A 13,235-nucleotide genomic window follows, 5' to 3' on the forward strand; every position below is an offset into this window, starting at 1 on the left:
GCTTTAAAACCTAGTAAACTATGTCCACAAAATACGACATTTTGTTAAGCAGGAAATATTTGGAAGATTCCAAAGCAACTATATGCTAAACATCCAATACACTTACTTTAAATAAATACACATTTAAATTGCGACTTGAAGATATTAATGAAGAGGAAGAAACTTATTAGATTCCCCAAATATTGAGTATGTCAATTATGTAATTGACAACGAACTCAATGAAACAAATGAACTTCGACTTGATCATCTAAACGATGAAGAGAGGAAAGCCCTCACCAGTGTCTTATACGAGTTTAGTGACATACAGTACAAAGAAGGTGAAAATTTGACCTTCACAAGTACAACTAAACATGTCATAACAACTAAACACGAAGACCCAATTTACAGACGTCCATACAAATACCGACAAAGCTTCGACGAAGAAGTCGAAAACCAAATGAAAGACATGATGCAACAAGGCATCATAAGAAAATCGAATCGGTTTGGGTAGTACCCCAAAAGCAAGATGCATCATGAAAATCGAAATTTCGCATGGTCATTGACTATCGCAACATCAACGAAATAACCGTTGATGACAAATACCCAATACCGGTGATGGATGAAGCTTGGAAATTGCCAATACTATACAACCATTGACCTCGCAAAAGGTTTTCATCAAATACAAATGGATGAAAATTCCATAGCGAAGACAGCTTTTTCCACCAAAAACGGTCATTTTGAATATACTCGAATGCCATTTGGTTTAAAAAATGCACCCGCAACTTTTCAACGTAGCATGAATAATCTCTTAGCAGATTTAATATACAAAAAACTGATGACATAATTGTGTATTCCACTGGCGAAAATGTTTTTGCGAAAAGTATTCTTAAAGCTCAGAGAAGCAAATTTAAAATTACAGCTAGACAACTGCGAATTCTTAAAAAAAAAAGAAACTGAATTCCTAGGGCACATAATTACAACATATGGTATTAAACCAAATCCAACAAAAATTAAAGCCTTAGTGAATTTCCTAAGGAAATAAAATCATTTCTTGGTCTTTGCGGTTTTTGCGGTATATGCTATGCGAGCAGAACTCTGAACGAACATGAAATTAATTATTCCGCAATGGAAAAGGAACTTCTTGCTATTGTTTGGGCCACTAAATATTTCAGGTCCTATTTATTTGGTAGAAAATTCGAGATCTATAGTGATCACAGGCCATTGGTTTGGCTGGATTCAATTAAAGAGCCAAACATGAAACTTCAGAGATGGAAAATCAAATTAAATGAATTTGATTACCATATCAAACATCTCCCTGGTAAAGAAAACCATGTAGCAGATGCTCTATCAAGAGTAAAAAATGAAGAAAACTTCCTAGGAGAAACCTCCAGTAACATTTTGTTACCAACACAAGTTACTATTCACAGTGCTCAAGAAGATACCAATCTTATATTTCCTTAACGGAAAGACCAATTAATTGCTACAACAGGCAGATAGAATTTATAAAAGACGATAATACCGTAGAAACCAAAGGATACTTTCATAACACAAAAATTAAAATTCATTACATAGAAATGACAAATGTCCATGCCAAAGAATTAAGTATAGAATATTTATGTACCAAAAGAAGCGTAATTTTCCTTCATAACGAAATAGATTTCCTTACATTTCAGTCCGGATAACATAACTAAAGTTATGAAATCAAACATCAAATTAAAAGATATTGAAACATATTCAGAATTTAAAGAAATAATTATAAAAAGCCACAGAGAACTTTTACACCCAGGAATAGAGAAACAAACTAATCTTTTCAAAGAAAAATATTATTACCCGACTATCAAAAGTTAATACAGAACAATATTAATAAATGCGAAGTATGTAACATATCTAAAACATAACATAGTTAGTATCTGTAAACTAACTACTAAACTATGAGTAAACACCAGAAACTTTTAATCCCAGAGAAAAATATGTTATTGATTTTAATTTAATAAATAATAACACATTCCTGTCATGCATTGACATTTATTCCAAATATGCCGCCTTGATTGAAGTCAGCAGCAGAGACTGGCTGGAAGCAAAAAGAGCTCTCCTTAAAATTTTCAATGCAGCTTTTATATGTTCCGCGTTACACTCATGGCTTAGGTCCCAAAATGTGAATATAAATATCACAAGAAGTAAAAATGGAATTTCTGACATAGAAAGATTCCATAAAACAGTCAATGAAAAGGTAAGAATCATTAATAGTGAGTCCGACCCAGAAAATAAGATATCACAATTTGAAACTATTCTATGTATATAATCATAAAACTAAACACAATAAAACTGGTAGAATACCAGCTGTTATTTTCATTTATGCAGGAACACCTGCATATGACACCCAAAAGGAAAAACAATCAAAAATAGATAAGTTGAATAAAGATAGACATAGTTATGAAGTAGATACCAGATATAAACAAGCACCATTGGTAAAAAGTAAAACCACTAACCTATTTAAGAAAACAGGTCGTATAGAACAAATAGATGAGAAACATTACGAAGAAAAAAATAGAGGAAGAAAAGTTGAACATTGTAAATCTAAATTTAAAAAACAAAAGAAAATTAATAACAGTAAATACAATTCCAGCTCAACTCCCGAAAATGAAGTGTGGTCCGTGCCGTCCGTGGTCAAAGCCTAGAGGTGAACCCAATACAAGCTAAAAATGGATATCTTATATTTATACTATGAATATCACTATTTGTCCGTAAACTTTACAAAAACCGAACAAACTTTTGCAAATTTAATTAAACAAGCTGAAAAGCATGGTACTATAGCCCAAATCCAATATTTAACTGAAAAATTAGACAGAGAGATGAATGGAATAATATTCAAGATAATCAAGTTTATAAACAAATCTCAAGAAAACAAACTCTGTAAACAAATGTATTACATGAATATTAAATCAAATACCAACAGAATGTAGATATTCAAAATCACATAACAATATTGGAATAACTTATGTAGAATGTAGAACCAAACATAATTTTAACTTGGAAATTATGAAAAATTGTATTAAATCAAAACTGTATAACTAATACAGAAATTATAATAGAAGGAGACAATATAATAAAAGCTTTTAATTGTTCTGTTCAAATTGAAAAATATTAATTACAAGCACAACACTAGACTACACACAAACGGTCTATATAGTAGTGATATATGGTAGGGATATATGTTATGAATGTTATATATAATGTTATATATATGTTAAGAATATATCACAATTCTTATGTTATAGTGATCTATGTTTATAAAGGCGACAAAAGTCTATGTTTATGATTTGCGATCTGTGAGATAGGGTGGCTTTGGAATATGACGCTGGGTCCAAGGTTAATCGATTTTTTAATTTTAAAATTAATTTTTGGGGAATAGTTTTATATTTATAAATAAAGTACAATGCAACAATTATAACTAATATGTTTAATGCTGTAAGTGTTATTATTTGAAAGACATTATTCGTCTGATTGTGCTGTTCGTTTATTTCTTTTGTGTGAAAGTATTCTATGTTTGGTGTATTGTATGGTTCAAGTTTTGTTACGTTATTGCTTACATAGATAGTTTGAGTGTAATCTAACATTGTGTTGGTAATTAATATATCTTCTAATTGAACGGAACAATTAAATGTTTTTATCATGTTGTTACCTTCTATAATAATTTCCCTATTAAAACAATTTTGGTTTAAGATAGTGTAGTGTGCGCACATGTTATATTTCATTATTATATACATTATTATTTGCTATTGAGTCTATTAAATGGAACGTTGTAGTAACTAAGACCAACGCTAAAACCGAAGTTTTGTTAGATAAAAGAAATTGCAAATCGAGTTGAATTATTCTTCAGTGTTCAACTTAAGACTGAAAATTAAATGTTAGTGATATTGAGGAGAAGCCTCTGTGCTTAAGAATATGCTTAGTGTATGTTGGGAGACCATTGCTCTTGAATACTTACGGAGAGCATTGCTCTTGGAATCTTAAGTTGAGGAGAAGCCTCAGAAAGAGCAGGCAAAACTGCTTATGTAGGGCTCTGGGAATTGTTTACATGAACGGCTAAGTGCCGCTGCCCAAGAATTTGTTTATCTTTACCAAAGGATTTGTTTATCAAAGCGCATACTGAGCAAAGGGCATACAGTACATATTTCATGGAAATAATGAAATTGGCCGGTTTGGGTGGCGCAAAATAATGGAGCTTCTTCAACTTCAATTTGTTGTGGTGTGTTTTGATTTAGATTTTTTCTTAATTCTAATTTTGCGTACAATATCATGAATGGGTTAAACGATACGTATTTTAAATATAAGTGTAATGATGATAATAGTCAATAATATGTAAAGTGTAACATTGTTTTGTGAAATCATTTCATCAATGTCGTTGTGTTTTAAAGTTTTTATTTTTGTTATGGTAAGTGGTGTGTATAATGGGGTCAAATCTATTTCTGGTTTCAAGAGATTTTCACTTAAAATTATACTATTGATTTCTATTTTACATTTAGTCACTCTTATCATTTTGTGTCTTTTTATTTTTATATTATTAATTGAATTTTGGCAATTTTTTTTGAGACTTTTTTGGGTTAAATTCCAGGTTATAATTGTGTTTGGTTCTATGTATTTTATTATTTCCTCTGTATGAACTGACTCAAAATTACAAATGGGTTTTAAATGTTTAATGATATTGGTGACACATTCATTGTTTATTTCTTTATTTTCGTTATTGTAAATTTTATTTTCTTTTTGAAAATATGATTGTGTGTTTGTGTATTCTAGCTGATAGCCGTTAGAATCTGAGTAAGGGATTATTTTGATTGTGTTTATTAATGAAAAGTTAATTGGTATGTGAGATATGAATAATAATTGGTTATCATTGTAATTTATCCAAGTGGATGTTTTAATGTTCAAAATTTTTTGGCTGATTACATTCTCAAGCTTGTCGTAGTTTAGAAATTTGGGGTTAGTCTAGAAAGCTGCATTCCCATTTCCAGGTCCTCTATGTATTCTGTAAACTGCATAAGTTCGTATAAAAGGGTGTTAACGATGTTGACGTCATTTTCGTATTTCTGTATCTTCTGCATTCCGTCGTTTATCATATAGCGTCATTGTAACTTCACTGTGTTATGGGAGTGTGTCTCAAATTTGTTGTATTTCTGCTCGATCATTTTCATCAAGTGTGCAAATAGGTATTTAAAAGCTGAGCCCACAATGTTAATAAGTCCATGTTTATTTCTATGTTGCAGGGTTATTCCAGTTAGTTCTCTTTTCATCTTATTATACAAAAATATTATTTGGGGTGCATGATAGTCGGTACGCAGCTTTTGTTCAAAATAATCAGCTACAGTGTCTATTTCGGTTAAGTTGATACTTAAACAATGATGTTCAAAGGAGGATGGTATTTGGACTGGTTTATCAGAAAAAAGAGATAGCCGTAATTTTTTTTCTATCGGTTTTTGAATTGTGTTTTGCAGTAGTGAGTAACTCTATTTCTGTTAGTGATTTTGTAATGGTCGGAGTCCATTTATTCCACATTTTTGGTTGGCTTAAATGGATTTTCTAATTTGCCTTTCTGTAGTGGGCCTTTTCTTTATCTCGTGTCGACTTCGTATACCATTCTGTCGCTGTTTATTTTGTTTTCTTTGTTTTGTTGTGTGTCTAATATTGGTTGTCCAGCGTAGAGAAATATTTGTGCAGAGATCTGTCCAGTGGTATCGTGTTTGGTCTTGTGATTGTATATGTTAAGTATTGTTTCTATTTTGCTTAATTTGATTTCATCGTTGTCGGATGTTTTGATTATGCGAATTTTTTCATTAATTGTTTTATGTAGTCTTTCTATGTCCGCCACACCCGTCTTTGTTGTGTTAAGCTGCAATTCAAGTTCCTCACTTTTTAGCCATCTTTTGAGGCCCAAACTGGAAAACGCGCCATCTCTGTCTGCTTTTAGTATTTTTTGTATTTTTTCCCCAGCTAATGTGGCAAATTTCGAATAAATGTCCATGCAACTAAGGTAATTTTTGCCTTCAGATGAGTAAATGTCTATCACTTTCATTGTGGTTTTCATTGGCATATCTGTGTTACGGTGCTCTGTCTTTGCCAAATTACAGATATTGCATTCATTTATTATGTTTTGGATAAGTAGTTGACTATTGGGGAAATAGTACGTTACACCGGAAATCTTTGTAGTTTTCTGTATTCCAAGGTGTAGAAGTTGTTCGTGAGTGCTTAAGATCAATTCTTTAAATTCTGCAAAAGTGGTGATGTTTTTTACTAAAATTATGCTACGCAAGATTCTGGTATATTTAGTCTTTTTAGTCTGTTTATGTGCGGCTTGAATGATCCCGAAATCTGCGTCACTGTCAATATACTCTTTTTACCGCAAAAATGGTCAACCAAATATTGTTCGGCTTTTTCCCTAGTCATTTTGCCGTAATAAATCTGAGTTATGTGTTTTTTGAAATAATACTTGGTTATTTGAATGTTTGATGGTCCCTTCAAAAATATCACCTGTCTGTTGAATGTGTTTAAAGGTCTTTCTGTAATAAAGATCAAGTCACTATTATCTTTTTCTACGCTATGTTGGGGCTGCTCGCTTAGGTATGTCTCCTCGTGTTTTATTCTGGATAGTGCGTCCGCCACGCAATTTTCTTTTCCTTTAATGTACTTTTTGTCAAAATCAAATTCGGATAATTTTACTCTCCATCGGGTTAGTTTTGAATTTGGATCTTTCAGACGGTACAACCAGCTTAGTGGTTGAGGGTCTGTAGTGTACGTAGTTCGATCGATTTTTAACTAGTGGGTCTTTTAATAGTGGGTGATAATTACTAATAAAGAGGACCTTGTACTTCCTTCGTTAGGGATGCGCACTCTTGCTATGCTCGGGTCTAGCTCGCCGTAGGTCGGGGTTCTTTTAGCTTAGGATAGTACGAAACGCTACTACATTTTAATAAGTGCGTCTTACTCATAAACAATATTCAAAACTGGATTATCGATTAACAAAAGAAATGGCTTTATATTGATACTAATGATACACGCCGACACGTGTGAAGATAAGCTACAGATTCTGATAAGTATTGGGAATTTTGGATGTTAATGATTCCCTAAGTCTTTACCCTCCCTACCATGACAATGCTACTTAAAATATTTACATTGTCCCTTGGCCAAGTTCAAAATAACTCTACCACATATTCAAGAAAGTGTTCAACATAAGTACTCGACAAACCATTAAATCTATTTATTCACAATTCATTATTTTTCAATATATCTTCAATCATAATTCCATTTATATAAATTCAGTTTAATAAACGTTTCCATTAAATCTCTTTTACAAACTAACAATATTTTTTTATCTACGCATAATTATCCTAGTCATTCTCTAACTCTTCATTTTCGTTTATATTCCGTAAGTAAAATAAAGTATATAAAAGTAAAGTATAAAGCAAATATATATAAGTAATTGGATATAAAATTAGCAAATATAATTATATAATCTTTACTCAAATGCAGATATTATTTTAATTAGACGTTCGAGTGGCATTTTGTTAGAATTTTAATATAGGTAATTCATAATAATGTTTTTATCATTGTTGTTGTAGTACTCACGACCTTAAATATCCACTCCATGATGTGCGTAAAGTTGGGCCCAAGTTCACGTTGACATTGTCGAGCTGTAGGTCAAACTTTAAAGGTTCTAAGTTAAATTCCTATTCAAATGCCAAAAGTTCCGTCAATCTGCGAGTATTTAATTCATTATAAATCGCAATACAAAAGAAAATCAAGAATCAAAACAAAACACGAAATATAACTGCAGTATTGCAGCGATAAGACCTTAGTAAACCGCTGGCTGCTACGCTGCGCTGCGATAAGACGAAATCACAAAGTTGGACCTCCGTTGGTCATAGGAGATGATCTTCACTGCGTGACGATGATGATGTTCAAATGTAATTAAATCTGCTCCGGTCGTCTAAACTTCTGCATAGCTGAATAATCTGGATGAGCTCTAGCCTTCCAATACATTTGGTTATCATTCGGCAGGTGGCCGGTTGCGTAATTTGTTGCTGAAGGTTATGTCGCCTCGTGGCCTCTTCTTGGAGCGACGGGGTTTTGAACCATGAGCTGATGCGGGGGTTGACGAGACGGGGGGTAGTCGGCTGTAGAGCAATCAAATGCTCTTATATAGACCGGGCCTTCCTTACGCCTTGGGGTCGAATCTCGTTGCCACTTTCACACACAAATCGAACACGGAAATTTATTGAAATATACCAACTCTTGTTTTATGAGATTGGATATATATATAACTAAATTATATTTCCACGTGTATGAAGTTTAAACGGGCAGCGTCAAAAATGTATGAGCGTTCGCCACGAAGATTTATCCGATAATGATCTAAGCTCTGGGAAGCTGCATGCTGGTGGTCGCTGTTATAGCTTTTGTTTCCCTAACTGTATAATCGTATGATCATATTCTGTTCTGATTGGCCTTAGACAATTCTCTCGCTTTTTGTTTTACACAAAAGCTGCTATAATTTAGGGCGAGGGTGTCTTGAAGAGTTTTTGCAGTGTAAAGTTAAGTTGGTCACTACACCACAGATAAGGGTAACGAGACTATTTCAAGGAAGCCTTATCTGAAGAAACTCCTTGTTTTCTAGCTTGTATATCCTTGTATATACTCCTAATTTCTTTCCTCTCTCATCCTCTAATTCATAGTAGTACGAGCTACGTTTCTTATAAACTTTAGCTGGTATAAATACGGGTGCCAATTTACTACTGAATTTCTTTACTGCATTACTTTGTGTAAAGTTTCTAGCATAAACGAAATCGCCGTTTTTAAATTCTATCTGCCGTGTGCGTAGGTTGTATCTATTCGCGTTTTCTTCATGTGATCGGTTTAGGTTCAGTTTAGCTTGCCGTCTCTGCAGTTCTAAAGCCTCCGGTTTAGATAACCGAGTGTCGTCCGCTAACATATTTAGAGAACGCAGGAGACTATAGTCCTTGCCGTTAAGGATCATGTTTTGTCCAAATGTCAGAAAGTAAGGTGACGAACCTGTGCTTCTATGCAACGATGCTCTTAAAGATCCGCTAATAGCGTCTAAGTTGTCATCCCAATTTGTGTGATCTTTCCCTACATAAGCTCTTACAGCGGCTAATACCGATCTGTTAAGTCTTTCACTCGCATTCGCCTGTGGAGAATACATGGCTGTAAGTTTTTGCTGTACGCCAAAACTAGTAAGGAAAGCTTGGAAATAGCTTGACTTAAACTGACTTCCATTATCAGAAAGTATTACTTCTGGAACGCCAAACGTATAGAATATAGCCCCCTTTAAGTAGTCACAGATTTTAGGAGCGGTGAACTTCTTAAGAGGTAACAAAAAGTGAAAACGGGTGTTATGGTCAACGACAATCAACAAACCTATGTGACCTTTTTTTGTGCGAGGGTATGGGCCTAAGAGGTCAATATATAATTTTTGGAATGGCCTGTCTGAGGTTAACGGTTTACCCATTGGCGGTTTTAGAACCGTGTTTGGACTTTTCGTGGTACGACAAATTACACAATTAGATATATAGTTGCGTATTTGCGTAACCATGCAAGGCCAAAACAAATATCTTTTTAGTTTTTCTACAGTTTTACTCATGCCACAATGAGATGAACTTGGTGCATCATGAGCCTGAAACAATATATCGGGTACTAAAGCTGAAGGTATCCATAGTTTCCATGGATTTTCTTGTTTTATATCATCTGATACAAAAGTAGTTCTTTTGTAAATATATCCATCCCTGATTTGTAGATCGGGAAATCTTGATTGATTGTTAGATATTGTCTTAATTAAGTCCAAGTATTCAGTGGATTTGAAATGTGGAGAATCTACGTCAACTATGGGTCCATTTTGACAAAATTCATCGATGGCTGGGTCGTTCTGTCTGGATAAGGTGTCTGCAACGACGTTCTGAGAACCGCTACGATGTTTTATAGTGAACGTAAACGCTCTCAACTTCATTGACCATCGAGCTAACCTTCCTGATAAATCCTTCTGCCGCATTAGCCATTGCAGGGCTGCATGGTCTGTTATGACTAAGAAATCCTGTCCTTCAATATATGCGCGGAATTTTTTAATTCCTTTTATAACGGCAAGACATTCTAATTCGGAAACTGAATAGTTACGTTGTGCTTTGGACAATTTTTCGGACATATACGAAATCGGAAGTTCTACTCCGTCTCGTTCCTGAGCTAGTACGCATCCAACACCAAAAGAGCTGGCGTCACACAACAAAATGAATTGCTTAGAAAAATCTGGTGTTATGAGAATTGGTGAAGCAGTAAGACAAGATTTCAAGTTTTCAAAAGCGGTTTGAGCCTCTTCGTTCCATTCGAGCGTACGAACCGTCGGTACCATCCTGCTAATCCTAGAAATCTTCGTAACTGCTTAATCGAAGTTGGTTGTGGAAATTCTACTATCGCTTTAACTTTATCTGGATTGGTTCTTATTTGTCCATTCCCAATTATAAAACCGAGATATATGATCTCCTTCATACAAAATTTGGATTTGCTGACATTGATAGTGAGATTTGCTTTACGTAAGCATAAAGCTATCTCCTGTAGTAAAAGCATATGGGATTCAAAATCCTCAGACAAAACTAATAAGTCGTCAAGATAAACAAATACTCTATTCCTAAGATGAGCTGGAATGTCTCGATCCATAAGACGACAAAGAGTTTGGGCCGCGTTACATAGACCAAAGGGCATCATTTTATACTGATATAGCGGTCTATTCGGTATTGTAAACGCAGTGTATTGCTTAGAATTTTCGTCGAGCGGTATCTGCCAATATGCATGCTTCATGTCGATACCACTTATGAATTTAGCTGGTGGTAACCGGCTTAAGATGCCGTCTATATGAGGTAGAGGATATGCGTCTCGCTGAGTAACCTTGTTTACCTCTCTAGAATCAAGACATAGACGGTACTTGTCTCCTTTCTTTACTAACACGCAATTACTACTCCAAGCGCTAGTTGACTCTTCGATAACATCTAAGGCTAGCATGTTATCCACTTCAGCGAACATCAGCTTTTCAATGGCAGGTGAAACTGGCCAATGCCGTTGTTTAACAGGACTCGCATTTCCTACATCAATGCTATGTGTGGACAAGGTAGTACGACCTAAACCTTCGGAAGCAAAGGATGGAAATGTTTTTATTACTGTCTCCAGCCGAAGTCTTTCTCTTTCGTTCAGCTCATGATATTTTGGAGAATCTTCATCATCATCCAAAGTACCGATGTCTAATTCAGCGATGGTCGGATTGCTCGTAATTTTATTTAGTAATCCGAACTTTTGCCAAAAATCAATGCCTAAATATACATCCTGTTGAAGTTCTGGTATTATAAATAATTCAAGATTGTCTATCGTATCTCCATACTTAATGGAAGTTATAAGTTTTGACACTACTTTGCTTTTTGTTCCGTTCGCAGCGCGAATTTCGCCAGAACATTTTTTTACGTTGTTGTGTTTAAGGAAGTTCTGTGCAGCTAATCCGCCTACACAACTTATTGTTGCTCCAGAATCTAATAAAGCCTTGTAAGTCTGACCCTCTATATTGATATCCGTATAGAGTCTTTGGTCAGAGCTAAGTACTATAGCGGAAATAAGTTTCTGTCGGTCACGACGAACCTTCTTCCAAAATTCTCTCAATCGGATAGTAGATCGTCTGGGTTTTAAATGAATTCCTATACTATCTACTTTACTAAATATTTCTCTACGCTTATTATTGTAATTTTGAATTCTTATGTGTAAGGGTATAAAAGAAAAATGAATATCAGGCTGACCCAAAGGTTTTATCTCCTGAAATTCACGGGCTTCAGTGGTTGACTTTGACTTAGCAACTTCTGAATCTACGGATGTATCTTGTTGCTCAGAGAAACATCCTTTTGTCGGTTTCCCGGATTACAGTTTGGACAAGTCGGTTTGTATTTTTCTTTAAGTCCGCAACCGTAACAAAATATAATTCTTTTAGCCATACAATCATCGAATCTGTGGCCTTGTTTGTCACAATTCCAACAAGTTGTGGTGTTCCGACGTTGAATTTGGTTTACTTCTTCACCTACTCTTACTAAACCTGTTTCCTCTTCTTCGGTGGTTAATTCTGCCACGCAGGAGCGATAAGGTTTCGGCTTAAACGTCCTGAGATTGTTATAAAACTGTTCATGCCTGCGCACTTCGTATCGGAGTTGTGTTCTGTTTGGGATTTTAAGATGCAACAACTCATGATGTAAGCTAGGCTTCGAATTTCTAACCAATAACTCAACTAATTGTGTTTCGGAAACTCCATTTTGCAGTCTGTCAATCAACCGTTCCATGGTTTCCTGGAAATCTTCAAATGCTTCATTTTCTCCTTGCTTGCGTTTTCGGATTCCCTCCCAAATATCATAATCTGTCTCTATATCTTCGAATCTCTTCCTAAATTCGCCACAAAATGTGTTCCAATCGAAATTTGGATTGTTTCGATGAAACTTCCAATACCAATCGCTTGCTTTTCCGGCAAACAGAAGGTACAGATGGTCGCATAAAAGTCCATAATCATTACCTAGATTTTGTTTGGTGAGTGAGCATATCCTGTAAATGAATTCATCTATCCTGATGCTTGTTTTGCTACCGTCGAACTTTAATCCCCATTTTTGAATGATTCCTGATACTTTTTCCGGGCTAACATATGAGCTTGCATTGCTCCTGTTTCCGCATCTTCCTTCTACATTGTTGTCTAAATTCTGAGAATACCGATTTTGATTGGAATTGTTCCTGCTCAAATCTGTATTTGGTTGGACATTGTCAGGTGTGTAATTTGTCTGTGTGGGCTGAGATAATTGTAAGTTGTCTAAATGACTTTTAATAGATGTCTCTATAGTCTTCCCTAAATAAGAGGTAAGGTTATCCATGAGTTGAGCCTGTTGTTGGCTAACAGTAAACTGTATAAAGTTCATCAACTCTGGTTGAGTACTAAGAGCCATACTGGAATTCGTTGGAGGTTCTGTTAAGATCCTATCCAAATTTCCTCTGTAAGTATTTCTGGTAGACACTCCTCGTCTAGGAGGTATACCTCGGATCCTGCCTGATCTGGTATTTCTCCTTAATGGGAAAATATCATTATTATCTTGACATTCGCTTACGCCGGATGTGCCAGCTGTTGCAGCATCTAATTCAGCGAACAGAGTGTTATTAGAGTGAGATAAATTCGATTCGTTGCAATCTGC

The sequence above is a fragment of the Drosophila erecta genome, unplaced genomic scaffold (genome assembly GCF_003286155.1).
Source record: "Drosophila erecta strain 14021-0224.00,06,07 unplaced genomic scaffold, DereRS2 tig00000298-arrow-arrow-pilon, whole genome shotgun sequence".
Taxonomy (NCBI): Eukaryota; Metazoa; Arthropoda; class Insecta; order Diptera; family Drosophilidae; genus Drosophila; species Drosophila erecta.